Raw genomic sequence first — 18,640 nt, 5'->3', positions numbered from 1 at the left:
GAGCTTAGGCTGCGGGAGGGAAGGTTAGGCATTAGGGGGAGAGTTAAGCCCAATTATGTTCTCAGCAATATAACCAGTTCCATCAGCAAGCTATAAATGTACAAGTACGCTTCCTATGCTGCACACTCAGTGAAGCAGTTTGACAAAAACCCACAGTAACTGACATATAAGAGTTTATTTACTAAACGGCATTATGTATTACATTTTATTAAAAATATATATATATATATATATACATACACACACACATATGTATATATATAACATCACTGAATTTAATCCCATGTCATAACCACTGAAAATCAGCAGTCTGTAAAAAGTGCTGAATAGTAATTAAACTCCATAGACCAGAAGTTCCCAAACTCTGTCCTCAAGAAAACCTAACAGTCCAGGTTTTAAGGACATGCGTGCTTGACTATAGGTGACTTAATCAGTACCTCAGTTAATTTGATTTAACCACCTGTGCTCAACTATGGATATCTCAAAAACATGAACTGTTGGGGAGCCTTTAGAACTGTGTTTGAGAACCTCTGCCATAAACACGTTAAGCTGAAGGCAAAGAACTGAATACAGCAATGTACCCATCACAATAGAAAAAAAACGCAGCAGTTATTTGAAAGAAAATATTTAATTACTACTCATGCTGTGTAAATAGCCCTTAAAATAATATGTTCTTATGCATCATACCCTGATTTAAAATGAAAGTAACAGATGTTTATACAGGAGGTTTCATACTTTCATTCTATTAACATACCTGAGATCCACTCCTTGTGAGTTATGTCACATAAATACTATACTATAGCTATCTAAGCAAACTCCTTTCCCAACAAAACAAGCCGCCTTTATTTAAACAAAAATAAATAGATTTTGTTTCATCTGATGTGTAGAAAGTCCTTACTTGCTGAATTTGAATCCCAGAGTCAGTTAGAACATTATTGAGCAGTAAAACAGAATCTAAGAAAATAATCCTGCCCTACCACTAGGACAAAACATTTGGCTGTAATAGAAGTATGTTGAGTTACAGGATAGGAAAGTGGCAATAGCCAGCCAGTGAGGCAGGAGTCAGGACTAGCATTAAAAATGCACAGATCCTCACACTTCCATTACATAGAAAAAAAAGGCTTTGTATGCTCCCTGAAGAGTCATTATTACAGGCTCCTATAGGCTTCCTGCAAGAGATGTATGTGAAGTGCTATCTGTTTAGCCTGGAGGGTCATGGTTCCATTCAGCGTCACTGATTTGATGCTTTAATGATTCCGTACTTCCACTTGTTTCCTCATGTAAATGATCAGTCAGTGAGTGGTCCACAATATCTGTACTGTCTTGTGCTGATGCAAATGCTTCAGGAAATCCTGTAGTATATTTGTTTGTCTGAATAAGTGGCACCGCTACAGATGCTGGAGTGTCTATTTCTGTGTGGGGTGAATGTGTAGAGGTGATGTTGTCTGGTGCAGTGTCTTCAAAGCCTGATTTTAAGGCCTCTGTTCCAGCATTGGTGTTTACCTTTGTGGATGAAGTCACAGTTTCTTTGTTGCTGTATATCTGGGCCTTCACCGATGGTGTGTCACTAACGGTTCCCACAAGTACCTTGTGCTCAGTTGCAGATGCGTCATAAGTTGCAGGTGTTGGGGTACCTACATATTCTGTGTTTTCTGAAACCACTGCCTGGTTACGTGACTGCTTTGCTGGATCCAGGCTGGCCCTGGCACTGCTGTTGACAAGTGTTTCATCAGACACAATAGTTGCATTGTTGGAAATAGAAGTATAGAGTCCTCCAGGGCTTGGACTAGTATGTGCTAGCTCTCCACTTGTTCTTACAGGCTTCCATATCAAACTGTAATAGACAGCTAGTATTATAGCAGCTAGAGAGACAGACAACACATAGGCAAAAACAGTTGCCAATCTTACCCATTTTTTATTGGTTTTAGCTGTCATTTTTGCTTTCTTGTCCCCTGTGTACGTAGCAGGCTTCCCCCTCTCTACATTGGCAACAAAGTCTTTGTCCTTCATATTGCCCAGGTTTTTACCTCTGTGCTCCACCGTGTCTTCTGTTGCAGGGAGATAACCACAATGAACAAAATCTTAAAACAGAAACAAGTTTAAAAATCTAGGAATTATCCCTGATATCTCTGCTTTAGGTCATAGCTTTGATATGATGTGTCACAGCATTTCATTGCATCAAATGCAGGTTCCCTTGTACGTGCAGTAAGCTCCTTTGTGTAATTGACTCTTCTGTGTCTGTTTTAGTGAATGTCAAATGAATGTCAGTTCTGTGCCTAGGTCCATGACACGTGGATTCTTGCCTGCCTTCTTATGAAGAAGCAAATCCATTGTAGGTCTCTCTATGCTGGTCCCTTCACTCCTGGTCTGAATGATGCTGCTTACTTCAGCAACACACAAGAGAACAGCAGATGAGGAGGGGCAGAGTGACACTTCTTAAAAGGGCAATCAATGGATGCTGGCATGAGGTAGCAAATTGTTGCTATAGCAACAACCATATGCCAAACCTCCAAATGAGTAATACAGCCTAAACCACACAGCAATATAAAAGGGAGAAAAGTTTTTTTTTTAATTCTGCAAAAAAAATTATTTGGTTTTCTAGCTTTAGTATTTTTTATCAAATATGTGATTTGCTTAATGCCAATTGATATGATAAATGGTTAATTTGACTGATATTATTAAGTCAATATTTCTAGATCTCAAATATCCATTAAGACGGTCAGTGAATGTAATAAAATATATGCCTGAATATACATTAGTGACAGTGATTATTTTAAATTTAAATACTATTTTAATTTCCAGGTTGATAGGACATAGTGTACAAAATACAATAACAAGGAGTGAAGTACAGATCATTTTGTTATGTTTTCATTCAATACATGTTACAGATTTCATCAACAACTGCTAAAATTGCTGGGGCAACTGGTGATTTCCAGGAATTAACTAGCGTCAGAAATCACGTCATATTGGGGCTTATGTATTAATCGCTGTGAGGATGTCGCAATTTTTGTCTATTTGTTATGTTTTGTTTTTTAACATAACTCTCCCATGTATGAAATATTTATGCAGGTAGAGGCTGCAAGAACACACTGTCCCTGCGAAACACAAGCTGGCACAAAACAACTTTTTAAATACTCCACATCTCCTGCGAGAATGCCCTCATACAGTAGGCACACAGCAGTTAACTGAGGATTGCTATGCTATTTTGGAGCTTGGTATATAGGGGCATATATAGTCCCCATGGAAATGAATGGGGACTGAGGTCTGTGATATCTCTGCAATAGGCTATTATTGCATACTGCAGTTTCCACATGATTTTCGTAGAATAAGGCTTAATAACAAAGATGCACCCAGGGAGGGTTCTCATTTCCCTGACGGACGAAGTATTTTTTTCATAGATTGAGACCGTTTTATCTGGCATCTCCTCATACCATGTTTGCATATGTAACGAAGATCTCTGCATTACTATTATCACGTAGGGTGCAACTCTTTTGCTGGTCCACTGCAGTGTGCTGAGGAAATAGGACCACCAGGCATTTTTATGCAAAGTAGTTTTTCCGCAGATAATGCGGATGTAAAATATCTGAATTTGTATAAGAATGGAAAGGCGAAGGTATGCAGAGACTAATGAAGTGTATCACTCATGGAATATTGGTTGACACAATCTGATGGACTTTGAACGGGATACTATTGTTGGTGCTTGCAGCAGCAGTGCAAATATTAGCAAAGCAGCTTGTTCAATGCCTGTGGAGATAAACGGCCACTATAGATTGCGCAGACTTGTTCAGTCCCACACACGGGCAACAGTGCATTAAATTATAGATAATCTGAATCAAGGACCAATTCAGATGAACTATCAACGAACAGTAAACCGAGTCACTGTACATATACATAGCATACAGTATATATAGGAACACTCCCCTAAAATTCCTGCCCCTGGATACAGACCCCCCACAAGCTTTATTTGATGTGTTGGAGTGGGGCTAAGGAAAGCAGAGTATGCAGGATTTAAAATGATATGTTATGCATTTTAACTCCTTAGCTGCTGAGGGTTTTCGCACCCTTGTGCAGAGGTAATTTTTTCACATTTGCGCTTGTTACATTCTAAAATCATCAATATCAATGATTTTTTTTTTATACAGAACCCACAAAAAGTATACCTTGTTTTTTTATCCGCACTGAACCAGTGAGACTGAATTTGCATTTTTTTCATTCGCACCTCCCTGAGGGTGAGAGATGGAAAGGAAATTCTTTATTTTAAGGTTAAAATGTCGGGACACTGTGCTGAACCCCTTGGAAGTTTCCAGTTAGCTTAATTAGTCCAATAATGACATCATATTTGGGGGTAAAAAAAAAATGTCCTCAAATTACAATATATATTTTTTATAATATATTTAAAAAATTTTTTTTTTTTTACAATTTTTCAAGGTGCCCTCAAAGTACCCCCAAATCACCTTTTTTTCCTACTTTTTTTTTTTTCTTCAATCAATTTATTTGAGATTAAACAAAAAAGTTTGTTTTAAAAAAAAAAAAAAGCACAAACCAGTTATTTGACAACATTTAAAAACCTGCAGTATCTTCCTAATGCCCACAAACAGCCTTCTATATGGTCCTGCTAATGAAATGATCAAATTTTGGGGGTTCCAGGATGGTCTAGCCACTTTTTTATGCACTTCTCTCACATCTCATTTGGCAGTCAATTCGCACCTCTGCACTGCGACTACCGCACCTGATTGGATTGATCCTTTTGTATTATCAGAATTACCATTAGTCTTTTTACTCATTCAGACACGTAAAAAAAAATGATTTCTTTTTTTAAACCAAATGGCCAAAAAAGTGTTTTTTATTTCAAAAAAGGTAACCTCAAGCAAACGTGATTTTTTTTTTCTCCATCTTATCAACACCACAAAGAAATGCTTTGTGATTTTTGTTTCGCCAGTAGTCTACATTTGCAAAATAGTAGAAAGCAGGATTCTATGTGCAGGTGACAAAAAAATCTGCACTTGCAATGAAAAGGCTTTTTTTCCTTAAATGTTTTTGCTGTGTCAATGTAAAAGCTTACTACGGTATGTGTTGAAAGAATGTGGTAGTCCAACAAGTCCCAGCATTTTATAAACTAGACAACCTACCGGATTAAGGTCCTAATTCAGCAAGGAACACAGTGGCGAAGACGAACGCAATCAGTCGATTGTTGCATTCTGCGCATGCATCACTGTGCGCAAATTAGCAATTGTGATGGAAACTGCGTTTGCAGAGACTACGCAGACCCAAAGCAGAGTGATTGACAGGAAGTGCCGTTTGTGGGTGGTGGTGGGGGGCTAACGAACGCAGGCGTGCCAGTGCGTTTCAATGCCGTTGCAGGGGCATGCATAAATTATCAACTGCGTGGCCATAAGCATCCATAGCACGGATAGCGTGCGTTGCTGTTAGATATTTCTGAGTAAGGTCAGGGCTTGTGCAAGTGTGCTTATGGGTCCGATGTTACCGATTGTTTCGCTATGTTCTCCTAGTATACGAATGTAAGGGGAAGTGGGCGTGCATATAAGCAGAATTGTGTTCCGTAGTGAATCAGGCCCTAAAAGAGAGACCACTTTTTTTCTTTATTTCACATAAGATGGGGGAGATATGGGCATTAGCCCCCTCCCCCACCTGTGTAAAATGTTTTGTGCACGGTTTCCGTTGTTGTCTGGTAATCACCAGGTAATAATTACTAAGGGAGCACATTGTTTCAAAGAGAAGACTCCCCTCTTTCAGACAGGGGGCCCACGTGTGTGTGCAAGCCAGTATGGGGAAGATTATGTAAAACTATTTTTTTTCCGTATCGCTGAGCAATATTGTCTGGTGATCACCAGACAATACAGTAGCTGCTATGAGGACCCCATAATGTGAAAGAGCGTGACTTCCATCTTTGGTATGTGACTGACCCCACATTTACAGGTGTGATTATGGCTTATCGGCACGTACTGTAGTGCCCTCTCGTCTATATACAGAAATGTCTTTTTTCCGTAGTACATGGTAATATTGTCAGGTGATCACCATATAATAGCTACTAGTGGGCAACATTATTGGAAAGTAGGGACACTCTGCTTTCAAATATGGGTGCCCAATCGGGTGCAGCTGTCCCTATAGGAGTATACAAGTTATTCCGTATCATGGGGTAAGATTGCATGGTGATCACCAGATAGTATGTACTAAAGGGCCCCAACATTTGAAAGAGGGGGATCAACCTGTCTAAAGTGGGTGCCCCTTAATTATTTGTAGCCCGGTTGGGGAAGATCTTCTCTCATGCCTAGACTACATTATTTTTCTGTAGTGCAGGGTTAATGTCTGGTGATCAGTGTGATCACCAGTGTTAGTGGGGGCATCCTTTTTCAAATAAGGTAACCCCATCTCTCTAAGTTATATGGTGGGGGAGATTGAGGAACTTAAAGTTCCCGCCTCCCCCCGAATTTACCATTGGGAAGTCCTGAGCAGTCTCCTGAACTGGTGGAAACAAGGATAGTTAGTTTGAGTTTGCAGGGGAGCTATGGGGCTGATTCAGAGATGTGAACTATTTGTGGGTGGGTCTGGCATGTGAGATGCACCCACTGATAGGAGCATGGCATAGCACCCAGCAGCTGGGATTAAAGTAGTCACTACTGTATTAGGATGGCGGGACAGTCCCATAATAGCTGCATTTTTATCTGGATGTACTATATTTAGATGCTACAACTTTATTTTGTACATCTCTCATGTAAATAACACATAATCAAAATCTATTTGTTGACATAGAGATAGATGAATGAAGGACTTAATTTTGACATATCAGGTCATCTTATATACACACATTCCGCAGCACACACATCCTAACCAACTGCTCCATTCTCCTTCCTCACTATCTACCCTATCTGTGTCACCCCTGTCTGTCTGCCCCTCCCCTTTAGAATGTAAGCTCTTACGAGCAGGGCCCTCATCCCTCATGTGCTTCTCCTCCCGCTACTTATAGTATCATTTACTCCTAACTCCCCACAACAGCATCTAACACTTGGTTGCTTATGTCCTGCTGCTTGTGTTATGCAGCTATGTCTATAAACCATGTCCTTGTTCTGCCTTGTATTGTACGGCTAATAACTGTTTTTCTTGTGTGCTCATTTATGTACTGTGTAAGGCGCTGCGGAACCTTTGTGGCGCCATATAAATACAGGATAATAATAATTAGCGCACATCTGATTGTGCCTCCTCTGCGCAGGTGCATGACACGTACAGCGCATGTGCAGTACGGGTCTGCGATCCCGCATAGTTGACAGTCTGCTGCCAATTCTGGGTGGGGAGGGGTTGGCGACGGCCTCCGTTTCCCCAAATGGAGGTGTGTTGCCGCCATTGCGGGGGAGGGAAGAGGCCAGGATCTGTGTCGGCTGATGGGAGATTTTCTGGCCTCTTTTGTGCATCTGCATCAGTTGGCTAGAATGATCCCATGGTCACTCAGCCGACCGATGATCCCGTAGATGATCCAATTCTGTCCATGGACGCAGTTTGGATCAATAATGTATGCAGGAGGCATGATGCCTCCTGCCGCATTACCATAATAGTGCTATCACAGCTGCTACCATGTTAGCAGCTGTAATAGCATCTCCGTCTGAGGCTGAATCACCCCCTATGAGTGGGACTAGTCTTCCGCACTCTAGCTGATATGGGGAGGACGAGCCCTACTCGTTTTCCACAGCGAAGGGGATAAATCAGCAGTAGCACAAAATGAAGTTTAGTACAAATGCCCCAGATATGCAAGAAGAACTCAGGGGCTGCACAGCCCCTACAGCATACAGCTCTGTAGCCTGACTGGGACGGAATGCCAGCGGTACAGCAGCTTATATGCATTCTCTTAATTTCACAAGTTGGAGCAGGTGCGCTCTCATTTCTCTGCCCATTCACCATCATCTAGCTCTTCACCTGTTCCATTTTATTATTGGGAGTGAGATGAAAATCTAAGTCTAATACATTATTGAGCATTGATTTGATATCACAACAAGGGGCTATATGGTAGATCTTCATCTCATCAAGCAGTGCTGGCAAACTTGAGGCTGTTTTATTGTCAATAGAAAACTGTCAACATAAAGCGCAATTTAATTCTTAACCGACCTATATTTGTGTTTGCATGGATTAGGGGTCTATGTATCAAGCCATTTTTTTTTTTACTTAACTCTTTATTTGGCATTCACTGAAAGCTCCAAAGAACAAAAATGTAAACACTACAGCATAACTATAATATGAATTTCATGTCGCTTGAGAGCAAAAATGCCAAATAAAAGGTTAATTCATGTGGAAACTGCAGTTTTCGCATGAATTTAAGTATTGGGGCTATGTAACAATAGCCTAATGCAGGAGATAGCACTAATATCTTGTGCAAGAGGTTAATTAGTGCTTCAGTCTGCAGCCCCATTATATGAGTAACAGCATCTTCAGAGGGCGGAAACCACTTTGTGCATATCCCTCTCCTGAAATCTCCATCCTCCTCTGTTTTTCAGAAAATTACTGGTGCGCATGCGGAGTGTCAGAAGGCGATGTAGTTGGCTTATTGGCATTCAGAATGTCGATAAGGAAGAGCGGTATGTCAAACCCAGCATGCCGACATAGTAGAAATACTGTCTAAAGCTTTAATCATCAGATTTAAATTTCTAACACCGACATGGTCCAAATGCTTTGCATTGCAGTACTACCATGTCAGAATACTGGGTTGGCCATACTGCTGCCCCCTTGTTTTTGTTCATGTTCGGAATGTTGATCCATACATACCCATCCCATCAGGTGAGGAGGAAATGTGAAAGACTGCACTTTTCAGCCCAGTTGAAACATGCAGGAACAGAATGTTCTCATTAACTGCTGTCCAGGAAACCTAACTTTAATACGCAGCAGTGAATATCCTGAAAACACGCCTTGATACAGAGTGAAAATAATTGCAGCACTGCCAAACTTATTGATATACAGGCCACTAAAGATTCAATGATTAGAGTAAAAATAAGAGGCCAAGATTTTTCATAGTCAGACACCAGCAAGGGAAATTTTAATTTATGTATAGCAGTTCTCAAACTGTGGGTGCAACCCCAAAGTGGGTCAGCGCTATCTCAGCTTGGGGTCCAGACTCACACGGGGCCATTGTGATTACTCCTCAGACCCCTTAGTAAGTGATCCGAGGAGCCATCAGGCAGCCCCGGCCCAGTGCTCAGCGTCTCCTGTCCTCCCTCCCAGCAGCACTCTGCCGCCACATGCCCACCCCAGTGCTGAGCGTCACCTGTTGCCCCGTCTGGCAGGAGCAGCTGACACTTACAAGCAGCCAGCACCAGCAGCGGACAGACTCAGAGGAGCCAGCTCTCTTAGGGCTCTATTTACTACAATCCGCATTTAAAATGCGGTTTTAGTGTGATATTACCAACTGAATTCGCATTGTGAATTCAGCCAATATCACAGGGATTTATTAAAAATTCCTTGCAGGGACAGAGCTTGCGATAAAGCTGTCTCTGCGAATCCCCTCCACAGCCTTATCACTGTATTTTTCAGAAAAAAATACAGTGACGAGGTGCCGCGCATGCAGCCCCGTAACTTTCTACCTCCCTGCAACCAGCTGCCTCTGTCACCCTGATTCCCCAGTCATCCACTGCTTCCTGTCACCCGTTGCCACTCCCTGCCTCCGTCACTCTACCTCTCCCCGTCACCCTCTGCCTCTCCAGTCACCCACTGCCTCCTACTTCACCAGTCCCCCCACTGTCTCCCATTTCACTGTCTGCCTCTCCTTGCGAGACAGGGGCTTTCACTTGTTTTGTGCTTCCATAGTGCAACAGTGCATGCATGGTCTGCTGGCCACGCGTGTGTAGCGGCCATTCTGCGGTAACTTAAATATAGATTGTGTCTGGTATAATTAGGGGCTTGACAGACTTAGGAAAAACTATTTTGATCATGGTGGAATAACGAAAAATTTATTGAATTTGTTTGCTAAAATGCTGAGGTCAACATTTAACATGGGTCTATAATTAAAAAAAACTGTAGAGTCTCTTCTCCGCTTTAGAATTAGTATAATATTGGCTAGGGTGGTTGCCATATGGTATTGAGATATATGGATTGGTAGTGGCAGCCGATTTTATGGGTTTGATCACCTGTTATATTCTTTTAAGGCATTTTGCTGAAGTTTATTGGAAAGCACAGTGGCACTTATTCAGCAGATTCGAGATGGTCGAGAATCTGCGCAGGCACCTGACTCGTACTGTGCATGTGCAGTACGGGTCCTGCGTGAATGCATGCAGAGAGGCAGCAGACTGTCAGTGATTGACAGCCTGCTGCTGTTTGAGGGTGGCGACGGCCTGTTTCCTGAAACGGAGGCATGTCGCCACCATTGTGGAGGTGTGGGGAGAGGCCAGGATCTCTGTCGGCTGACATAGATTTTCTGGCCTCTTTGTTGTAACTGCGGCGGCCGGCTTGTGTGACCCCATGGGTCACTTAACCAGCCGATGTTCCCGCAGATTATCCAATTCTGCGTTGGACAATGCAGCTTGGATAAGTAATGCAGCAGGAGGCGTGAGGCCTCCTGCTGCATTACCATATCTGCAAGTACGGAATTGCAAAGCTGCTTGCGTGCAGCTTTGCAATTCCGTTTAGTACAGAATCAGGCCCCGTATTTGTTTTGTCATAAAAATTTTGCTGTAAGTTTTTGAAAGGTACTGTAGATGCTGCAAAAGTAGATAGATTAAATAAATTACCTTTGACAACCTAGCTCTGAGTGAGGTAAGATATGGTCGATATTTTGTACACGGTTGTCAGAGAGCCCACTTAGACCAGATTTGAGTTCTAAATTCATCTCAAAGAATTACAGTAAGCTGACGTTCTGGAGGCATCTAAACACCGGTAAGGATACTGCACCTGACTTTTGGTACCAGACTGTGGTTCTGGTTGTAAAGGCTTATCACAAGGTTATTAGTGTGACTCATAACACTTATGCAGAAATATGTCCAATGTGGGATGGATTTATGTAATTCTTTGTCCATGGATGTTGACAGATGTCATAAATGTTAAGTTGGTATAGTTGTGTCCTTAGATTTTATTTAAATCTTTTGGAAAGGATTAGTTAGTGCAAGAAATGTATAGAGGGACTTAACTATACTGGTTTCCATTTTGATATGAGTGGTATAGGAGTGGAGGTATTTGAAGGGTACCTTACTATGTATAAGTATCTCTACATCCCTTATCTGACAATTAGCACGACAAAAGACAATCTGAAAATTGATTACATTGTAGCTGGGTCTTCTTTCCAGTCATATATTTTAGAAGAGATCTCTCTTGCCTGCAGAAGCTTAGGACACTTTAATTTTTAGGTATACATTTATATGCAATATGTGTTTAGTAAAGGCAGAAAAAGTTTAGTAATTTCAGACATACATCACAAGAGCAGAAGCAGATATGTGGGAAGAAACATATGCACTATAATTTAGAAAGATAAGGTACCAGAGCGGACCAGGGAATGATCTAGTTCAGTGGTTCTCAACGCCAAGCCTCAAGTATCCCCAACAGGTCATACTTTCACAATTTCTGTCTGTGCAAGAAGGTGGGATGATTACTGACCCAGCAAAATAGATTAACTCTCCTGTGCATTATCAAAGAAATCCACAAAAGGCGTTTTAATGCCTAAGGGGGCCCGAGTGGGTTCTCCTCCTTTGAGCAGCATTCAAGTGGGTCCTCCTCTACGTGCACATTCTTCCCATTGATATTCATGAAGATGATGCATGCGCACAAGATAGCAAAGGCTCTGGCATAGTGTCTTTGCCATCACTCCACCAGGCCTTTTTTTTAGAAGATATCACTGGGAAAATGGCGGTGTGTATGAAGGGAGACCCACTTGCCAGCAACAGTTAGGTATGCTATGTGTGCAGGATGAGTACACTGAATTGGGTGTATCCGGTAACACAAACCATGGCAATCTAACATTACTTTGAGTAGATTTGAATGGGCACAAAAAGCCACTATATCACTAAAACGTACAGTATCTGCATGGTTCGCACCCTTCAGGAATGATTTATGAATTCACGTGGAATATTTTTAGCCCACTGCAACGGACGATTCTTTCCTTCTTCAATAGTAACATTTGGGCTGTTAAATGCCACCCTCAATCCATGGACAAGTTACAGGTTGTACATTGTGACAGGCTTCTCTCTTTTGAGAGTACTTTTACTCAGCTCATCTTTGACTACTGTAATTGTAGCCAGTTTTTTCTACCCAAGTCATATTGGCATCCAGTCAGCAGACTGCTGCTGGTTATATGCTATTTAGCTAATAGCCTAATATTTATGCTAATATGCTGGCATACAATATAAGTATTGTACACTCAAAATCTCTTAAAGGAAATATCCAGCTTTGTAGTATGTGCGAATTTGATTAAAATCAGATAAAAATATAAAATGTTCCTTTATAAACTCTGTATCAATCCAGTTAAATAAATTAGGCAATCTCTAATCCGAAGATACATCTCCTTTCACATAGAGAAGGATTGAACGCAGTTCTCTGCATATGTCTAGCCCACACCACTGCACCATGTGCCTACGGGGGCAGGTTGGCATCACCAGACCTGTAACGCTTTGCTGTGTACTTTATGTATGTTGCACACAGAGCGGTATTCAATTAGTTTCGCACCTGTGATAAAGTTTCGCCTGCCGGACTTTTCGCCTACATCGCGTATTTTAGCCACGGAAACTTATCGTGTGTGCTCCCGCTATTCGCCGTATTCAATTCCAAAAGACGCGAAAATGGAGACACACGAAGTCAGAACAGGCGAAAAGTGCTGTCAGAATCTGAGAAATCAGCCTGAACCCCCCAATAAGCTGCAGAAACATTGGGGATCAGTAGTAGTGCCCGATTAGCCCTAATAAAACTGTTTGGAGTACTTAAGCTCGCACAATTGCCACAAATTAGCATTTTGCACAAGTGGTGTAGAATGGCATAAAGCAGTATTTTTTGGTTAAAATAAGTAGTCCTGTCAAATTTGGGGTACCTGTAAACGGGTGCAAGCATATTTTAAAGTCTCTAAAGTGAAGTTTTACTAAAAGTGAATCTTCTCCTGCATACAAGCACCTGTAATCCCCATAACACTTGGCCCCTTCTTAGAGCACCCAAAGAACCTTATTTAGCTAGTTTGCGAACTTGTCCCCACTTTTTAGGATTTTTTTGTGATGCAGTTGTCCATTGGGGGGCTGTCCCAAGGGTTCTGAGTGGTTTCCCCACCTTTGCACCCCCAAACAAAAACTTTTCACTTCTTTTCTCCACCTATTTGTTGAATCTTTTTTCCTATTACATTGCATTTACTTTCCGCTTACGCAAAAAGCGAATGGAATTAAATACGGCGATACTTTTCCGACAGGCGAAAAGTCGCAATCGGCGATACTTTTTCGCGGATCTGTTTTTTGCTTCTAATTGAATACGGGCCATAGTCTGTGTGCACTTGCTTCAGTGCTTTAAGAAGCATTGACTGTTATTGATTACCCAGACAACTACAAAGGAAGGACAGCTGTACCCAATAACAAAAGCCTCATCACAGAAACAATCTATTTTACATTTTATTGCAGCTCTGCATGATAGATTTTTAATTATTCCAGTTTAATTTACAAATATAACACTGACCATAGTAGAAGTAACAGAAAAACACTTACACATCACGTTTTTAAAAACAGTAAATAATATTCTAGAGCACAATAAACATACAGTGTGTAAGAATAGAGGATTACTGTACAATGAAAGAATCAAGACTATCGTGGCTGGCTTCCCTTATGTTTTTATTGTCATGCAGCTGTTCGGTGACTTGTAATATCCTTATATTCCCCATAGGGGTGCACTATTTATTATTATGCACTGATTCCCTAATGCCAGTATGCGCACGGATGCTTTGGACAAGGCCCTGGAAATGTTGTTACAGGTTGCATTAAAGGGGCCATTAATGGCAAAACTGGACACTGAAACAGCATTTCTCCTTCTAGATTAGGGTATTCAACATGTGACTCTCCTGCTGCTGTTGAACTACACATCCCAGCATGCCATGCCAGTTTTAGCATGCTTTAATAGCAAAACTGTGGCAGGGCTTGCTGGGAGGTGTAGTACCCCAGCAGCTGGAGGACCGCAAATTGAATATACCGGGTTCAGATTCATGGCTTTCAAATTTGACAAATGTAGCTTTGTCCTTTCATGTGCCTTTTTCTTTTTCTTAGTTCAGTTCATCTCTGCTCGGTGCAAACTGATACACATTACTTTCACAATTCTTTCTTTGGGTTACATGAACACATAATTACAATTCTTATTTAGATGTTGGGGTTTCCATAGAAGATAAGACCATGTTACTAAGCACAAAGATTTTAAACTTTAATATAAAAATGGACATGGAAGAGAATGTGCCCGCTGCCCCTAAACTAAGTATTCAACTGAGGGATCAGCTGAACAGAGAAGCACATTAGTACATACACAGGGTCCTATTCAGATCTACACACAAATGCCATCGCCGTTGAGAGTTCTCACAGAACGCAATTGCGAAAATATGATGAGCCATTTGCCAGGCAGAGCCATGAGGCACCCACTGAAAGCATCCCACATCTGCCTCTCACACACGAAACCGGAAATATCGAGCGCAGATCAGGCACCCATTTGGGTAAAAAAGTCTTAGCGGTTAACCACTTAATTTCCACCAAATCTAGTGGTTCAAATGGAGGACCCTGGAGGGCCCGGAGAACTACCAGCAAATCCCATGGAGCCACAGGTAGGACAAAGGGAGGTGTTTCCAGAGAACACCCTGAAAAAAGGTGTGGATATCCGGGAGCGGAGCTTTCCTTCGCTGGAGCCACACTGACAGTGCAGAGACATGCACCATCAACGAGGCCAGGCATAGGCCGAGGTCCAAACCAGCTTGAATGAATGCTAGTATTCTGGAAACATGAAACACTTGAGGGTCGGAATCCCTTGTGCAACACCACTGGAAATAAGTATGCCACATTCTGTGATAGATTCTGGCTGTGGCAGGTTTACGCGCTCGAAGCATCGTGTTGATAACCGAGCTAGAGAATCCCCTGGACCTTAGGATGGATGTCTCAAGAGCCACGCCGTCAAAGACAGATTATTCAGGTCCGGGTAAAGGCAAGGACCCTGAGACAACAAGTCCGGACCCTGAGGTAGCAGGAACGGAGTGTCGATGGAGAGACTCCACAGATTTGAGTACCAGTGACGTCTGGGCCCATCTGGAGCCATAGCAGGACCGTACCTCCGTCCTGTTTGAACTTCCGAAGAACCCGAGGAAGCAGGAATACTGGAGGAAATAAACTGGAAGCGTCCACTAAGCTTGCTTAGGCATTTCTTGTTCTGGACCCGTACACTGGCAACTTGTGACCGGACGCCATGGAGGTCCACCTCTGGGAGGCCATATTTGTCCACTAGGAGTTGAAACACCTCTTGGTGAAGAGACCATTCCCCTAGATGCGCGTCGTGATGGCTGAGGAAGTCCGATTCCCAATTGAGGACTCCCGGAATGAACACTGCCGAGATGGCCGGGAGGTGACACTCTGCCCTAGTCAGGATGCGGGACACTACTGTCATTGCTGCCCGACTTCGAGTGCCCCCTTGATGGTTGATGTAAGCCACTGTAGTGGCGTTGTCGGACTGCACCTGCATGGCTTTTCCATAAAGAACGTGTCTTGTCATCATGAGGGCCCTGTACACAGCCCGAAGTTCCAATATGTTGATTGGAAGGATTGCTTCATCTGCTGTCCAACGGCCCTGAAATGAGTGCCGGCCAGTCACCGTGCCCCAACACCGGAGACTGGAGTCCGTTGTCAGAAGTACCCAGTCCGGGATCCAAAAGGGGCGACCCTTGGTGAGAGTTGTTTGCAGCCACCAAGAGAGAGACAGGCGCACCTCCGGAGTAAGCACCAGCGTCTGAGTCCTTATCCGGTGGGGTAACCTGTTCCACTTGGATAGTAGCAGCCCCTGCAGGGGCCTTGAATTGAACTGGGCATATTCAACCATGTTGAATGTGGACACCATGGATCCTAGAACCCGCATTGCCGAGTGTACTAACATCTGGCGACTGCGCAGACAACTGTGCACTTGCAGAGAGGAGATCTTTTCTGGAGTTAGAAAAATTCTCTGCTGATGAGAATCCAGAAAGTCTCCCAAATGAATCATCCTCTGTGAGGGAATTAGGGAGGACTTTTTCCAATTGATCAGCCACCCGTGGGCTTGTAGACAAGCGATTGTCAGGTGCAGGCGTTGCTTAAGTACCTCTGGAGAGCCCTCCAGTAAGAGGAGGTAGTCTAGGTACGGCAGGAGTTGTATACCCTGACTCCGTAGATGGGTTGCCATGACAGCCATCATTTTGGTAAATACCCTTGGAGCCGTGGAGAGGCCTAAAGGGCAGCGCCCGAAACTTGAAGTGTTGTTACAGTATAGCAAACCGCAGATAACACTGGTGGGAAGGCATTATGGGGAAATGTAGGTATGCATCCTGAATGTCCAGTGAAACTATGTAATCCCCAGGTTCCATAGCCACTATGATGGATCGTAAAGTTTCCATCCTGAACCTGAGCACCCTGAGGAACTTGTTCAGAGATTTTTGGTTAAAGATAGGCCGATGAGACCCATCAGCTTTTGAACCAGAAACAGAGTAGAATAGTAACCAGTCCCGTGCTGAGACAGTGGAACTGGTACTATGACCCCTGATTTCAGCAAGGACTCTATGGCCTCCTGGATCTGCAAAGCCTTGTTATTGTCCAGCAGAGGGCTTGTGCAGAAAAACTGGTGGGTAGGCCTTTGGACGGAATGAGAGGGTGTACCCTTGAAAGACAACTTCTTTTACCCAAGCATCCTTGGTGGTGTGACACCAGCAATAGGTGGACTAAAGAAGTCGGCCTCCTACACTGGGCTCCCCCAGAGGGAGGACCATCACGTCAGGCTAAGGGCTTATCCTCTGACTTGGAAGTAGGGCGTCTGGCGCTCCAGGCTTGTTTCTTAGGCTTAGAGGTGGATTTGGTCACTGATTGTCTAGGAGAAAACTGTTCTTTGGGCTTTCCTTGAGAACGAAAAGCCTGAAAGGAAGAGTTTCTAGCCTTTGAAGGCGCAGACGCTGACTGCAGAAAAGTTGACTTACATTTTGCCAGTGTATCTACAATTTTGTTCAGGCCAAACAATATCTACCCATTGAAGGGCAAGGCCTCCAGGCCCTTTTTGGAATCAGTGTCCGCCCTCCAGGAGTGTAACTACAGGGAGAGGCCAGCAGACACGGCTGCAGAAGAGACTCTGGAGGTCAATAGACTGGCATCTAAAAAAGCAGCCTCACCAATATAAGCAGCTGCATCCCTCATGTGGCCCACTAAAGTCTCAGGGGCCTTCTTGGGGAAGGTGCCCTCCAAGACATTATCCCAGCTCTCCATTTCCTTTGTCCACCCATGAAATAGCCATGGATGGACGGGCCACGGCTCCCGAGAGAGAGTAAATTGATTTCAGGCACGTCTCCACCTTCCTATCTGTAGAATCCTTCAGGGAAGAAATGGAAGGCATTGGCAGCGTAGAACTTTTAATCAGGCGAGTAACATCTCCGCAGGTGGTGATTCTCACTTCTTGCAGTTACCCTCAGGGAATGGATAGCATGAGGCCAAACGCTTTTGCGGTTGATACCTCTTACCATGCGATTGCCAGGCCTCCGCCATGTGGTCTACCAGCTGGTCAGAGAGAGGGAAAACTGCTGAAGTCACCTTTACCTGTTTAAATTGAGGGTATTTGGATTTAGGGGCAGGAACGTTATCCTCTATATCTAGTATAGATCGGACCGCCCATACCAATGCTGGAGTATTAATAATTAATTTAGGCTCCACCTCCTGTGAAGGGGAATAAGACGCCTCAGCCACTTCCCCATCATCCGATGACACGTTTGTGTCCTGCGTAGACTGGGATGACAAAACAGGGAGTTTAGATGCCTTCTGAGGTCTTTCATTCCGCAACATGGTCTGAAAGGCTGTAGACAAAGCTGTCAAACTCTGAATTGAACTAGATAAAACATCCACCCATGGTGGTTGTACAGCTTGCGTAAAACCCTGGAAGGGAATGACAGACTGTTGTGGTACCGGAGGGGAGTGCATATAGTACAGAAACCCCTGGTAGGGAGTGACAGTCTGTGGCACAGAAGTAGACTGTAACAACTGTGGGATACCCTTAGAGGGAAGGATGGCTTGTTGGGGTAACCCCATATGGAGTAAAACGGCCGGGACTGTCAGGCGATCCACAATGGAGGCCAGTACCTGAGAAAAAATACACTCAAGGGGCATCCTGTCCCATTGTTGGGGGGTTTAAGGGGCCAAGCAACTGATAGCACCTCACACATAACCCATCCTGAGATCTCTTAGGGCTGTAGAAAGGGATAGATATAAACTGACAGAATCAGAATAATGACACAGACAGTCAACGCTAGCATACTGTACAGGTGCCCACACACAGCAATGTGCTTACGATTCGATATCGTGTATGATTTCCTCGTGAACTCTCACGGGAGCTCCCTTGCCATCGTGATCACGATTTTGGAAAATTTTCACCCAATCTGTTTCACGGTCTATCGGATCGTACACATCGTGAGATCGGGCAACATAAATCGTGAGTTTAA

The 18,640-nt window shown here is 43.4% G+C and overlaps 1 pseudogene; it reads right to left on the bottom strand.

The window, feature by feature from the left end:
• Positions 1 to 647: 647 nt before the first annotated feature.
• LOC148454545 (uncharacterized) lies at positions 648 to 2,359 on the bottom strand (annotated as a pseudogene).
• Between the last annotated feature and the right edge of the window lie 16,281 nt (positions 2,360 to 18,640).

Source organism: Taudactylus pleione, unplaced genomic scaffold (genome assembly GCF_031769625.1).
Source record: "Taudactylus pleione unplaced genomic scaffold, aTauple2 ptg000985l, whole genome shotgun sequence".
Lineage (NCBI taxonomy): Eukaryota > Metazoa > Chordata > Amphibia > Anura > Myobatrachidae > Taudactylus > Taudactylus pleione.
Note: the sequence above shows the minus strand (reverse complement) of the source record. Positions and strands in the feature narration are given on the sequence as shown.